The sequence below is a fragment of the Anser brachyrhynchus genome (assembly GCF_964034855.1).
Source record: "Anser brachyrhynchus genome assembly, chromosome: 11".
Taxonomy (NCBI): Eukaryota; Metazoa; Chordata; class Aves; order Anseriformes; family Anatidae; genus Anser; species Anser brachyrhynchus.
Window position 1 is genome coordinate 15,516,131 of NC_137706.1, and position 12,452 is coordinate 15,528,582.

Sequence of the window (12,452 nt, forward strand, 5' to 3'; positions counted from 1 at the left end):
ATGGAAGCTCAGTGAAATCGTACCTCAAAAAAATTCATAGAATTTACAAAGCTGCCATCTTGTAACTCTGTTCCCTTTGAGCACCCAGCTCTGTTGAGCTGCCAATAAGAGCCTCTCAGTTTTGTTTTATGTGAACAGGTTGCCCACTTCCATCTCATCACCCTCCAGTAATGCAAAGGAAAGCTGTGAAGGCAGATGCTGGGTCCTTGGGTCCGAAAGGGCCACCAGGAGGTCTCTTTCAGGAGTAGGAACAGACTCCTCCATGAAAAGGCAATTCCCAGAAACGGAGGTGCAAGCTCTTTCTTTCCACTTCTACCACTTCCCGGTATTTGTGTACCAGTGCTTCGTTACTGCCGGGCATTGTAAGGCACGTACCAAGTCAGAATTTGCAGGCAATGTTCAACCAGCCGTGCTTCTAGCTGGTTAAATATTGTAAGACAAGCATACCCCAAACTGTCCTTTTGGGTGCTCTGGGCTAGGCAGCCTGCAAGCACTACAGAGAAACACTTCTGGATTTTGAAAGACATCACAAGCTCTGCCAATGCTCCTTATTATTCTTCAGGAAATGACAGGCTCATTTTCCAGAAGGATAAAGTCCAGTGAATTCTTCCTAAACTGGATGGAAGTCTGAAAGCTTAACAGACATAATAAATTGTGCATTATCTGTATTGCTGAGCTGGTCTTACACAAATAAATACATCTAAATTAGGCTACAATCTGCAAATCCTCCTTCATGTGAATAGCAGCTCTGACTTTAGTGGGGCCACTGCCGTAAGTCAGAGAAAGAGGGGTCTTCTCTTTTATATTATGTAAACCATGGATGAATTAAATTCCTCCCACACAAAGCTCTCACATAATCCCTGCTGCAGCTTGCTCCTGGCTCATATGTTGAATATTCATCTCCACACAGCTTCAAAAGGTGTAAGCTTTTCGGCATCACTGTTGTTTTTTTTTTTTTTTTTTAACATGAGGAATGTAGTGTGAATTGAAAGAAGTTTTTTGTGTTCCCCTCTAATGTAACAATATTTATGCCCCTTGCAATTAAAAAAAAATATAGTCCGGGAGCATAGCTAAAATGTTAAAAGCACTAAATATATAGACCTGGAAGATTACTCTTTACCACCATCTCCAACACTAATACTTCTTCCAAGTCTAGGGCTCCAGGTAGCAACTGTGCATCAAGGCCATGTTCCCACCTGGACAAGCTTATCTGTCATATGCTTTTGGTAGCGTACAGACCACACACCTTAGAGGGTCACCGCAGCACAGAAGCTAACCATAAAGGCTGACAACAGGAAAGAACGGACAGGGAAGATTTTTCTAGTATTACTTTTAAGAGCAGGCAAGCATCATTCTGCATAATCATTAGTGCCAAAAAAACAACTTATATCATTCAAGGGGTCTCCTCTCTTGGCATAAATTATCATATTAAAGAAGACAAAGGCATGAAGCATCATCTTATTTGCTCCCATCTGTCTCCTCTATCTAGAGCCTAAATTCCAAAATTGCTCAAATAGCCCCAACACTGTACACTAGAACTAAAAAGTCACGGAATGACACCAGCAACCTCCCGACGCAGTCTGGCTTTGAGGTGCCAAACACTTTGTCTTCCTCTTCCCCAGGGCTTGGGAAGAAGCTTGGAGAAACGGCAAGCAACAGAGGCTGCACACGTGAGCATGGCAGCGTTTCTGCAAGGCAGGCCTGCCACCCCCAGCCACCTCCTCCCCCTCTGTAAAGTCCAGTTCAGCTCTACAAAAACACCAGCTGGATGGAAGGCCAAACACACCCGAGATTTAACTTAGGTTACAGCGTGCATGGGCTTTGCCAAATTGATAACTTCTGCTCTGAAACCCCCAGGTGTGTGGCACTTCACCCACCCCACAGTGCAATACAAACATAAGTTTAGGAGAAACTGTAAATGCAACCAGCTCAAAGGATTAACAGCAAGTGAACCCTACAGTTCTTATATACACCATTCACTCCCTTTTCCCCTTACTTTCATGCACTTAATTTTAAATATCAACCTGTGCAGCATGGAGAGCAACAGACAGGATTCAGGGATGCTTTGAATAATACTAGTAATCTATTCCTTTACCTTTAAGTATAACATGCTTAACTAAAAAACAGATTAAGCAAAATTGGTTTGTTAGTTGGAACAAGGTCAGCTGATAAAAATAAACTGCAATCTTAACAGATTTTTCCTATCACGTTGCAACGACTTGAATACCTTGTTTCAGTATGTAAATGTGCGGAGGTCATGGCTGAGCCAGTGTTCAAATAAAAATTACTCCACGCCATCACACGTACCCCAGGCTCTTGTAACTCCACATGCAAATAAAAAGCAGCAAGTGTTTTCCCCCTCCGTTTCCCCCAGTGTTGCTGTCTCATGCACCCGTAGCTCCAGCAACCACACTACGGCCAAGCGGCTCAGTGCCTTTTAGAAGGATTAACTTCTTAAACAAGCACCGATGGCAAAGGGCCAGCCCCAGGCCAGCAAGATGAGCACAACGCGTGGGCCGAGGCAGGTGCAGGACGGGAGACTGAAAGACGCCCTTGCCGAGCTCACCTCCCCATCCACAACCCAGCTCGCGGCAGGGTCAGCCCTCAGTCTACCAGCCTGCACGAGGTTCGGTTTGCTTGCCGTGCATCATTCCTCACTAGATCTATGAGGGGAAAAAAACAAGAATTTGGTAACACGTGACTGGAAGGAAGATGGGAAGGAGCACAGCAGCAAGCACAAAGGCCATCCAGAGCAAAGTTTGACAACGTTCATGCCAGCTCATGGCATTGTCAGGATTTGAGGAATACCAAAAATCAACAGAGCATGCAAACTCTCCAGGCCCTGCCGCATTCAGCTTGCTCTTGCCCCACAAAGACGACAGTGAGTCGAGTCGAGATCCTCCAAGAGACGCACTATTTCTGCGGCTCAAAGACGCCTAGGGATGCTTGATGCAACAAAGCAGAACAACTTTGTTTTGCAACAGGCACCAGTTTAGCAGGAGATAACCCAATTTAACAAAAATTGTACAACTAACTTCATCCTTCCTTCCCTTCCTCTCCCAGCCCTGGGAAAAGCCACAAAATAAAAGTTACTGCTGCAGTAAGCAAACAGTAATAGCAACTTAACCACCTGATCTATTCTCCTTTCTCTTCCTCTCAGTTTTATTTTAAGAAAACCCATACAACCCCACAGAAGGGTCTCAGCATGGCAAAACGTTCTCGGCTTCACTAGACTGAACACAGATCGAATTTAGGATTAAAAGCAACTCAATACGTGTCTTAATCCAGCAATATCCAAAATCAAGCCAAGCTGGTGGACTCGGCTAGCAGGACTTCACAATCTGAGCTGTGCCACACGCAATGCTGCAGAAAATAAAAGAATTCTTCCACATTATCTGCTTGTAACACAAGGGTAGAGGCAAGGAGCTGAACTGGAACATGCAAAATAGGTAGGGACAATTCCCTCATATTTTCAGTGGCATGCCAAATACTTCAAATTTCACAAGAAAAAGTCTGTCTTCTGTAACTCATCCCTACTCCATTTCACTTCATTCAAAGTGTGACCGACATTAGGAGGCCTGATCAAATTCCTTGCTTTATCCACGCTTGAATTAAGGCCTCGGCTCCGCAAGGGGAAAGCAGACCGAGTTACATGAGCTTTTCTTCCAGAGGACGTCAGCCGTAAGCACTGGTGCCAGGGCCACAGGTAGCACAGACAGACCCAGCGAGCTTCGGTTTGGTTACAAACAGAGGGGATTTGAGTTTTTGGTGACGCAGGTGATATTTACGCATCTCTAGTTAGACATGGTATATTAAACATATTAAAAAGTCCAGCCTATTCTGATCTGACAAATGGGAAGTTCTCCAAAAAATAAAACCAAATAAAAACTGAAAATAAAACCATGCTCAGCATGATTTTTCGGTTGCCTAGTGGTGATAAATAAGTTCCAAAACACGTACAGGTCAGACAGGCAATGCAAGCTCCTCACAAGGGCAGCGGCTGCCGTTACAAGATGGCTGCTGCAGGGGGAGCACCACGTCTGGCCAGGCCTCCACACCCATGAGGGTGAACCTTCACCAGACTTCTGGACAAGTGTGTTCTCGCTCTGTCCCCTGCCACACAGGCAGCACCAAAACACTTGTCTTGTAGCGTGTGCCCACACGCACACCCATCTCTGGCCTCGGTTCTGGCTGCCACCTCAAAATCTTCTCCGGCTCCAGGGATCTCCATCCACACACCCTGGGGAGAGGAGCAGTTGACGCTAACCCAACCCTTCCCCAGGGAAGCAAATGGAAATCCAAATAGTTTCCTTCAAGGGCAACTGCCAGACCTCCATCTAGCTGGGAGAGGAGAGGGTGGACGGTGGGGGAAAGGCTTTGTTTTTGTCAGGAATCAACGGCCAGCCTCATGGGCAAGGAGGTCACAATGTCCATGGGCACCACTGAAACATGCCAACAGGGCAAGGGGAGGAAACAGCCACAATTAGCTTCAAAAGGGCTGCTACGGAGGTGATGTGGAAAAGCAGGGAAAAGAGCTACTAGATTTGCAAAGGACAGACTGACAAACCCGTGGCAGGAAGGAGGGTGAGGAAAAAAATAAATCGGTGGCTTTGGTCAAGTGGGAGGAGTGAGCAGATCAGGGAAGAACTGGGGCAGGGAGAACCTGCGTGACTCAGCCAGGCGGCTGCACAGCAGGAGCTGGAAACTTCAACGCTTAAGAGCATGCACACGCAAATGCAATAATATTTTATAATCTTACAGCACTTTTAAAGCGCTCGAAGTGCTTCATATATATTAAAGAAGCAGCAGTACCCACGAATCAGAAGTATAAGGAGGAGATACAGCAATCTCACTTAATGTTTAACTATGATAACTCGGGAAGCAAAAGGTACTCTTAAGTAGTCAGATATCCACGTCTTTTCCAGTCCCAAAGAACCCTGGCACAATCCTGCAGCCAGACTGCATGGCAGTGAAAGAAGCCAGTGTTCAGGATTTGAATTCGGGCTCCTTTTTCAGCGTGTGACCTGATGCCTCGCACGCTGCAGGCGTTCCCACTTCAGCTGTCTCTATCAGCCATGCCTTGTTCACCAGCCAGCCCTGATGCAGAGGTCATCTTACCAAAGTAACACCAACTTTTTATGGTTGTAAATTGGAATTTTGTGCTTGAATTGTCTATATGCCACCCATAGCATTATGGTTGCACAAATTCAGCAACTTCATCTTCAAGCTCATGTTTTACAACATGAATTTCCCTTAAAAATATCTATCTATATATTTAAATCACTTATTAGATCAACTAGAATTGCCAAGTTTCAACAAGCTACTCCACTTTCTCAGCTGCCTAATTTCAAATTCACCTTTACATATAAAAGGAGGCAAAAAGTCATCACTGCAAGTAAGTGAGATGTGATGCTTAACATCAAGGCTTACTCTGAGTACACTTTACAATACCAGCTGAGGGCCAAGAATCATGAATTCACTCCATAAACAGGAGAATCAAGGAAGGAAAAGGAGGAAACCTAGCCAAAACTTGGAAATATGTATACCCCTGATTAATACAAGGCTACTAGGAAAACGCACATGTGAAGTCACACCTTGTTTAATACAGGGTAAAAGCCAAAGTCTACAAGAGCCAAATTGAGCTTATTCTGTGCAGTGGCAGACACTGAAATAGAGCAACATTACTCTTTCAACATTAATAAAACATGCTGTATACAGAGCATTTTTTCAGTCCTTGAATCCTTGCCAGCTCATAAGCTTTTCATGGGAACGTTGAAATGGATGTCGATCAGAGCCATACCCATATGAGTTTTACATTTTACCACCACTTTGAGGCGAGGGCTTTCCCTCAGCCCCTCTCACATCTGCAAATTTGTAATTTTTTGAAAAGCCTGATGAGTTAAAGCTCAAAACACTCTCAGCCTGTGAAGATACATGAATTATGAACTGAAGTCAAGCCTTGAAAGCACTATGAACTCCTCCACCCACCAAACCAAAGTTCCTTGGAGGTAAAATTTTACATTTTCTATAATGAAAAACACTAGCTACTTGGTAAACAAAGTCAGAGGTCACCTTATTACCCAGAACACTACATTCTCTTTCTCCTCCCTCCCCATGCTCATCAGCATCTGCCTCTTCCAAGCCCTAAGCTTAATTTTTCATAAAGTTAACACTGATTCACAGAAATACAGTGAGCTTGGAAGTGCTGGCATCCAGACAAGTGCTTGATCATTTTGTTGTTGCATCTAATGGGATAGTTTGAACTTAAACCGAGTTGAAAAACTTTATAAAGACAAAGGGGCTTCTTGTTTTCCTTTCTAGCACACCAATTAAATACAACAGACTAGCATGGAAACTTCTCTACAGTGTTAGGATCTTGGAACTACTCCCACCCTCTAGCCCTCTACAAGACGTTTTGCAGCATGCTATCTGCTACTTTACCCTTTCCAGTTTAAAGGTTTTGATTTGGACTCAAGCTGTATCAAGCCAACTGGGGTGGCAAAGTTCTGCTGCACTATATATATATATATCCATTATATACATCCATCCTATCATTGACACAAATTTTAAGAGGTATGAACTTGGTGTACAACACCTTAACTTCAATAAAGGGGGCAAAAAGTGAACAGCCTACATCCAAGTAGTTCTGTCTCTCAGGTCCCTGGGCTGGGAACATCAGTTCTTTTGTATACCAACCTTGTTTATGTTTATTTAAATAATGACAAATATTAGTTTTAAATTTATATTCATTGCCTTATAAGATGTCTCCAATCCTATCAGGATAAAAAGCTTATACTAAACAAAACTGTTTGTTTATACTACTGGTACATCTAATAGGAAATACTTAGAATCCCACATGTTCAAAGCAGGACAAAAAGCACAGCCTCTCTCACTGCAAAGGGCTGCTGTCTCTGGCTACCCAGGGGCCAGAAGGGCCACATGCAGGTCACAAGGCTTGGAAACACAAGTTGAGAGAAGCTGCTTTGCAGAACTACGGAGTCCACCGAAAAAGGCACATCCATACTGAAGCCTGCAGAGAAAAAGCAAAACAAAACCAAAAACACCCCGCGCTTTGGCAGGGGTGCAATGGCTACAAACGTGGGAGAATTAAGGAAGGAAAAAGGAGGAAAGCTAGCCAGAACCCAGAAATACATACGCTCCTGGTTAATACCAGGCTACGAGGAACAAGCAGATGTGAAGTCACGCCTTGTTTCATTCAGGGCTAAAGCAAAGGACTACAGCAGGCAATCAAGCTCACTTGGTGCAATGAGAAATGCTGAAATAAGAGTTTAAAGACAGCAAGACGACCACCGCAAGTCTTTCCATATACTATTTGTTATTCACCACTCCCTTATTAAGCAAAGTCCAAAACAAGGATATTTATTCTGCTATTCTTATTATTCCTTTACATCTACAAACACGTAGAAATCAAAGGTTTAGTAACTGTAGAGAGCCCAGTGCCTAGATGCATGTTGATTTCTGGTAGACTCAGCTGAGTGGGACCTACAAAAACTAGCAGGAAAATTTGGGGATTTTTGCACGTTAGACAGATAATCGTAAAGTAAATTTTAAGATGTGGATAGATAACAAAACCCTGTATCATCAATAACTGCTCCCACCAATAGCTACTCGGCAAAACCTGTCAGGGCACAGCACATCCTTACGTACATGAGCAGGAGGAGAGGTCACTTGCAGTATGCAGCCAGACCCAAAGGTGCCTGAGTTGCGTGGGTACCGCAGCTTACCTCAACAGCCCCAACATAGCAATATCACAACTTTCAATCTTAGAATAAAGAAAAGGATGTTCAATAAAGCTGAAAATGAGTTTTAATGCTACGTTGAAATAATCTCTCATGCACAAACCAGTTACCGATGCAGGCGCTCAAGAAGGAAGCAAAGACAGAGCATTGGCCTTCAAAACGTCCCGCGCTCTCTGCCCTTCTTTTGAAGCACATTAAATATATGTTTCTATAAAGGCATTTCTGTGTATCCAGGCCCTGTATTTTGCCTCATACTGATTTTGTACTCTGGATCAGGACTGCTCTTACACTCTGTGCAAAAACAAGCAGAGCAAAGCTCTCCCTGTAGCTGATGCTCCTCTGTGCTAGGACCACAAGCAGAAATTGCACGAGAGAAATACTTAAAATCGTGGGTACTTAGAGAAATTTCCTCCACACATCTTACACACCCTCTTGCCTAGTGACTGAGCCAACTCTCCTCTCTACCTGTAAACTGCAGAAGCATTTCCCCGGTTTGTAGATGAACGACAGCACGTCAGTTTTTGAAGGGGGAAGGAGGAGAAAGGCAGCACTCAAAACTCCAAGGATTATTTACGAATAAGCTGGAGCCCTATAAACTTGGCTATTGAAGAAAGATAATCTTCTCTAGCTTATGCCAAGTGGGTCAGACAGAGGAAGAATCTCAGAGATCTTCAAAGTCAAAGCAGATGGGGAAGTGAATAAGTGCCTATGTGAGCAAAGAGGAAACAAGCTTCTGTTCATTTTAGCTTGTTCCAGAGGTTCAGTTTTCTATGGACCGTCAAAAAAGGCAATCATTTAACTGACACGAATAGAAAAAGCTCACTTCTGTAACAAATACTGGGAGAACTGCACAGTAGTTTCTTAATTATTGCTATCTGTGCAAAAAAAATCCCAGTGTCTGCAGATTGAGAACTTTGCCCAGCTGGGCGGCTGGAAGACAGGTAAAGTGGGGGAGACGTGCTAAGAGGCAGAGGCTGTGTGAAATGCTCTTTCCTTTGTGAAAGAGGCAAAAATTCTCTTAGAATTATCATGAATGCTTCAGTATCGTTGATATAAATATTTATGTGGCTGTAAAGTAAGCTACAATTAAAGCATTTTTAAAAATTAACACACGCTTATAGCCATTTTTTTTCCCCTTTGAAATTAAAAAAAGAAATAAAAGCAACAGTCCACACATGCCACAGAAAGAACATACATTGCATTCCTTAAGAAGCTCAAGCTGACCTCTTGGTCCTTTCTCAGGCTTTACATCGCTAGACAAGATCTGGGCCAAGACCATTTCCATACCCAGGGATGCATCTCTGTCTCAGGCTAACCTCATAATTCAAGTGGTGAAACCTAAAACCAACTAATCTCTCCCATGGTTGTGCTTGTGGGGCTGGGAAACCCTCCATCTGCCTCAGCAAAATAAAAAGACCACTGGATGCAAAATAAACAGCACATTAACCACACAATAGCCCCTCTAGTCAATGTGTTTCATGCCACCCACCAAGGGCAAACAATTTTCTATCAGATCTGTCCCCCCCAAAAAAAGATGTTTCATACTTCGAAGAAAGAGTGCTTGTGCAAGCCGACAACATGCAACTTCTTTTGGCTCTGTACCAAGGAAGGACTCCCTTCCTCTGCGCATTCCTCAGAGTTTTGCAAGCTTTCTGGAGTCAGAAGAACCCTGAAGGAGCACAGAAATATAATTTACCACGTTGCTTTTTTACCAGCCACTTTTGAACTGACAGTGCTGCAAACAGTGGAAGAAGAAAGAGTTTTTAGTGGTATAATTTGGTGGGGAGACAGAGAGAGCCAAGGGCACACTGAGGAGATGCTGGTTTTCCAGAGAAAACCTCTGAGAGTAACAGGCATCCTTCCTCCACTTATACAGGAGGTGGCTGTGACCTACATCAGGGATTGCACTGGTGTCTCCATGAGTGCATTTTAACCATGACTGCTGCTGGGAGAGCCAGAGCTGGAAAACTGGCAAGAAAACTCCTCAGAAGAGGCACCAGCAAATTCTGGATACACGTCTTCACTTACGCAAACTCCAGTGATTTTCAGATATTCAGGCTGGCTTGTCTGGAGCACGGACAAAACAAGAACAGGGATATGAATTCCTTGCTCAGCTGTGTGTTCATACCTCCAGAGATCTGCTAAGATTAGAACTGTGACGGGCTTATGTGTAAGGGTGGGCACTTCAAAGTGAAGTTTATCATTTTTTATTTTTTTTTTACTATTATCAGTTATCATCACAAGCCAAAAAGTCAACCATCTTGCTTTAAATAACTTCTTACCATGACAGCTACACTTGTTAGCAAAGGTGTCATTCTGATAGCAACTTTACATGTTTTAAGACAAAAATCGAGGATTCGCCCATACCTCTCTCCCCCATCTAAATAAACAAATATTAAACTTGAAGCAAACGTAAAGTTACATTTGCTGTAAACCAGGCTTTTTCTCTGTGCTATGATATAGAGGGGGAAAAAAAAGTACAGGTTAACAGAAACATCAACATTTTAATAGCATCTCCACAAAGATTTTCTCTTCTGTACGGCACATGCATTTGACCTAGGTCAACGCAGCAGGGCAGGGAGCTGAAAAGGGATCACCTGATGAAACCGAAACACTCTCCCTCCGAACTGCACTGCAGGAATCGCAGCCGAGCACCCCGACCGCAGCACGCACAGTTAGAGCCTTCTCGAACAGCACACAGTCCGTGTCAGCAGAGCAGCGCTCATGCAAAACTCAATTAAAATAAAGGAGCGATGATCCTTCGGAAAGCGTAGGGCTTCACCAGGCTTCCACTGTACCAAACAAAGACCATCTGAGATATTAGAACTGCTGCAAAAAAAAAATATTATTAAATCAAAAGGAGGAAAACAGTGTCAGCCTCGTGCGCATTTCGTTGCTGAATAATGACAGTGTTTACCTTTCCAGCATAAAGCATTACTGCTCTGGACCCAACTTTAAAGCAGAGTACACGACAGAATTAATTACGTCCTTTCCTCTTAACTACCATTCCCCGGGTTATTTATTAGCCAGCTCTGCATATATTCATAGATGTGTCTAATATACAAAGTTAAAAGGCTCTGCTCCTCGGCTGGCTTTAGAACCGCTGCCCAAACGCTCGCCTGCTTGGCGCAGCCTGCTCCCTGGAGCGGCAGCGTCAACGCGGCCCCGGGCTGCAGCCGGGTCACCCCCGGGCTGCCTGGCAGAGGCCACAGGCAGGTGGAGGAGACGCAGGGGAACCACAAACACGCTGCAACAAGCACACATGTCCACGTCCTAGGAGTGAGGCGTCACTAGATCCCATGCACGCCCTCCCAGCCCCAAGCAAGCAGTGGTGCTGATGGAAGAAGTCAGAAACCAGGAGTTTTCCCGCATGAACGCCTTCCCCACGCAGGAGGAACACCAGGCTCACTGCACCCTCCTTGTTCTGACAGCAATGCGAGAGGCAGGGCCATGGCACGAAGGTCAGGAGCTGCTGCTCCTGCAGCCGGAGGAGCGGGGCCAGCCCTGAGCACAGAACACAGCTCTGAAGTAAGAGCCCACGCCTCCTGCTGGTGGGCTTTTCAAAGAGTTTCACCTCACCCTTCACCTTCCAGCAAGACCAACTCAAAGGCGCAAAGAGCACGTGAGGAGCCGACCTCTTTCAGACGTGCACGGCTCTGCTGAGGTATTTTCTGTGAACTGAAGAAACGCGGAGGATGCCGGCATGGCCAGCACCAGCCAGGTCGTACGGCCCATTCCTGCCTGCGGCTTACCAGCCGCCTGGCAGAGCACCCAGCAGGACTGCAGGGCCCACCTTAGTGCAGACCCCGCAGCTGGGAGGCCACCGGCCAGGGTCTGTGCGTCTCTGGAGAAGGCGAAAGCCACGCCACGTGAGACACCAGGAGTTCCTGGCACAGGAACGGCAAACAGATCCATTCGGGGAACTTAGCTAAATGGAAAACCAAGGGGAATCCAAGAGCCTCGCTCGAGTTTTCCCTTTTGCTAACCAAGTTTTTTAGAGCAACGCACACCAGGGAGAAGCAGACTGAAGCAAACTCCTGGTTTAGGACCGGATTAACTTCACTTCATTGAGGTCCGTGATCTCGAGGGGCCGAGGCCAGCAGCTTACGGGCTGAGCAGCCACTGGAAGCAGATGAAAAGGGAGAGCGGGTCGGTACAGCCAGGGACCCAGCGGCACAGAACAGGGAGAAAGGAAAAGCCTTTCACAGGCACTTCTGTACTTGTTAGCATAGATGCTAGGATGCTCTATTCCCGTCTCAGTGCTGCTGTCACCATTTGGCCTCATCCAGGATTACGAGCAACTCCAGCTAAGACATCGGAGAAGCTGTGTATCTGTAGGTGAGCTTGTTGCCTTATGTCAGGGATCCACCAAATCTCTCCATCACAAAGAAAGGAAAAAACAGGACATTTTGGCACAGCAGCACACTGTTGGCCATCACACAGACCACTACTGGGCTATTTAACAGCACAGGAGCAAGATTTGCGAGGGTATTCAGAAAAACACATCTCAAGCTTTCTGTGATTTGTCCTCACCGTCAAAAACTGCTGCCTAGAACTATTGAGGGAACAAGTGAACAGAAAGAGATGGAGGAGAAGTGACTGCAGATCTGGAAATACTAAGACTTCAGTTTCCTAACAAAATGACGTTAAGAAATACCAATAAAACAGGTTGGCTTCCAAAAAAAAGAGAAA

At 45.1% G+C, this 12,452-nt stretch overlaps 1 protein-coding gene across 8 annotated transcripts in view; it reads right to left on the bottom strand.

Annotated features, from left to right (window-relative positions):
- Positions 1–12,452, bottom strand: part of AKAP13 (A-kinase anchoring protein 13) — a 216,860-nt gene that overhangs the window by 184,173 nt on the left and 20,235 nt on the right. The gene's annotated exons all lie outside the window — the stretch shown is intronic.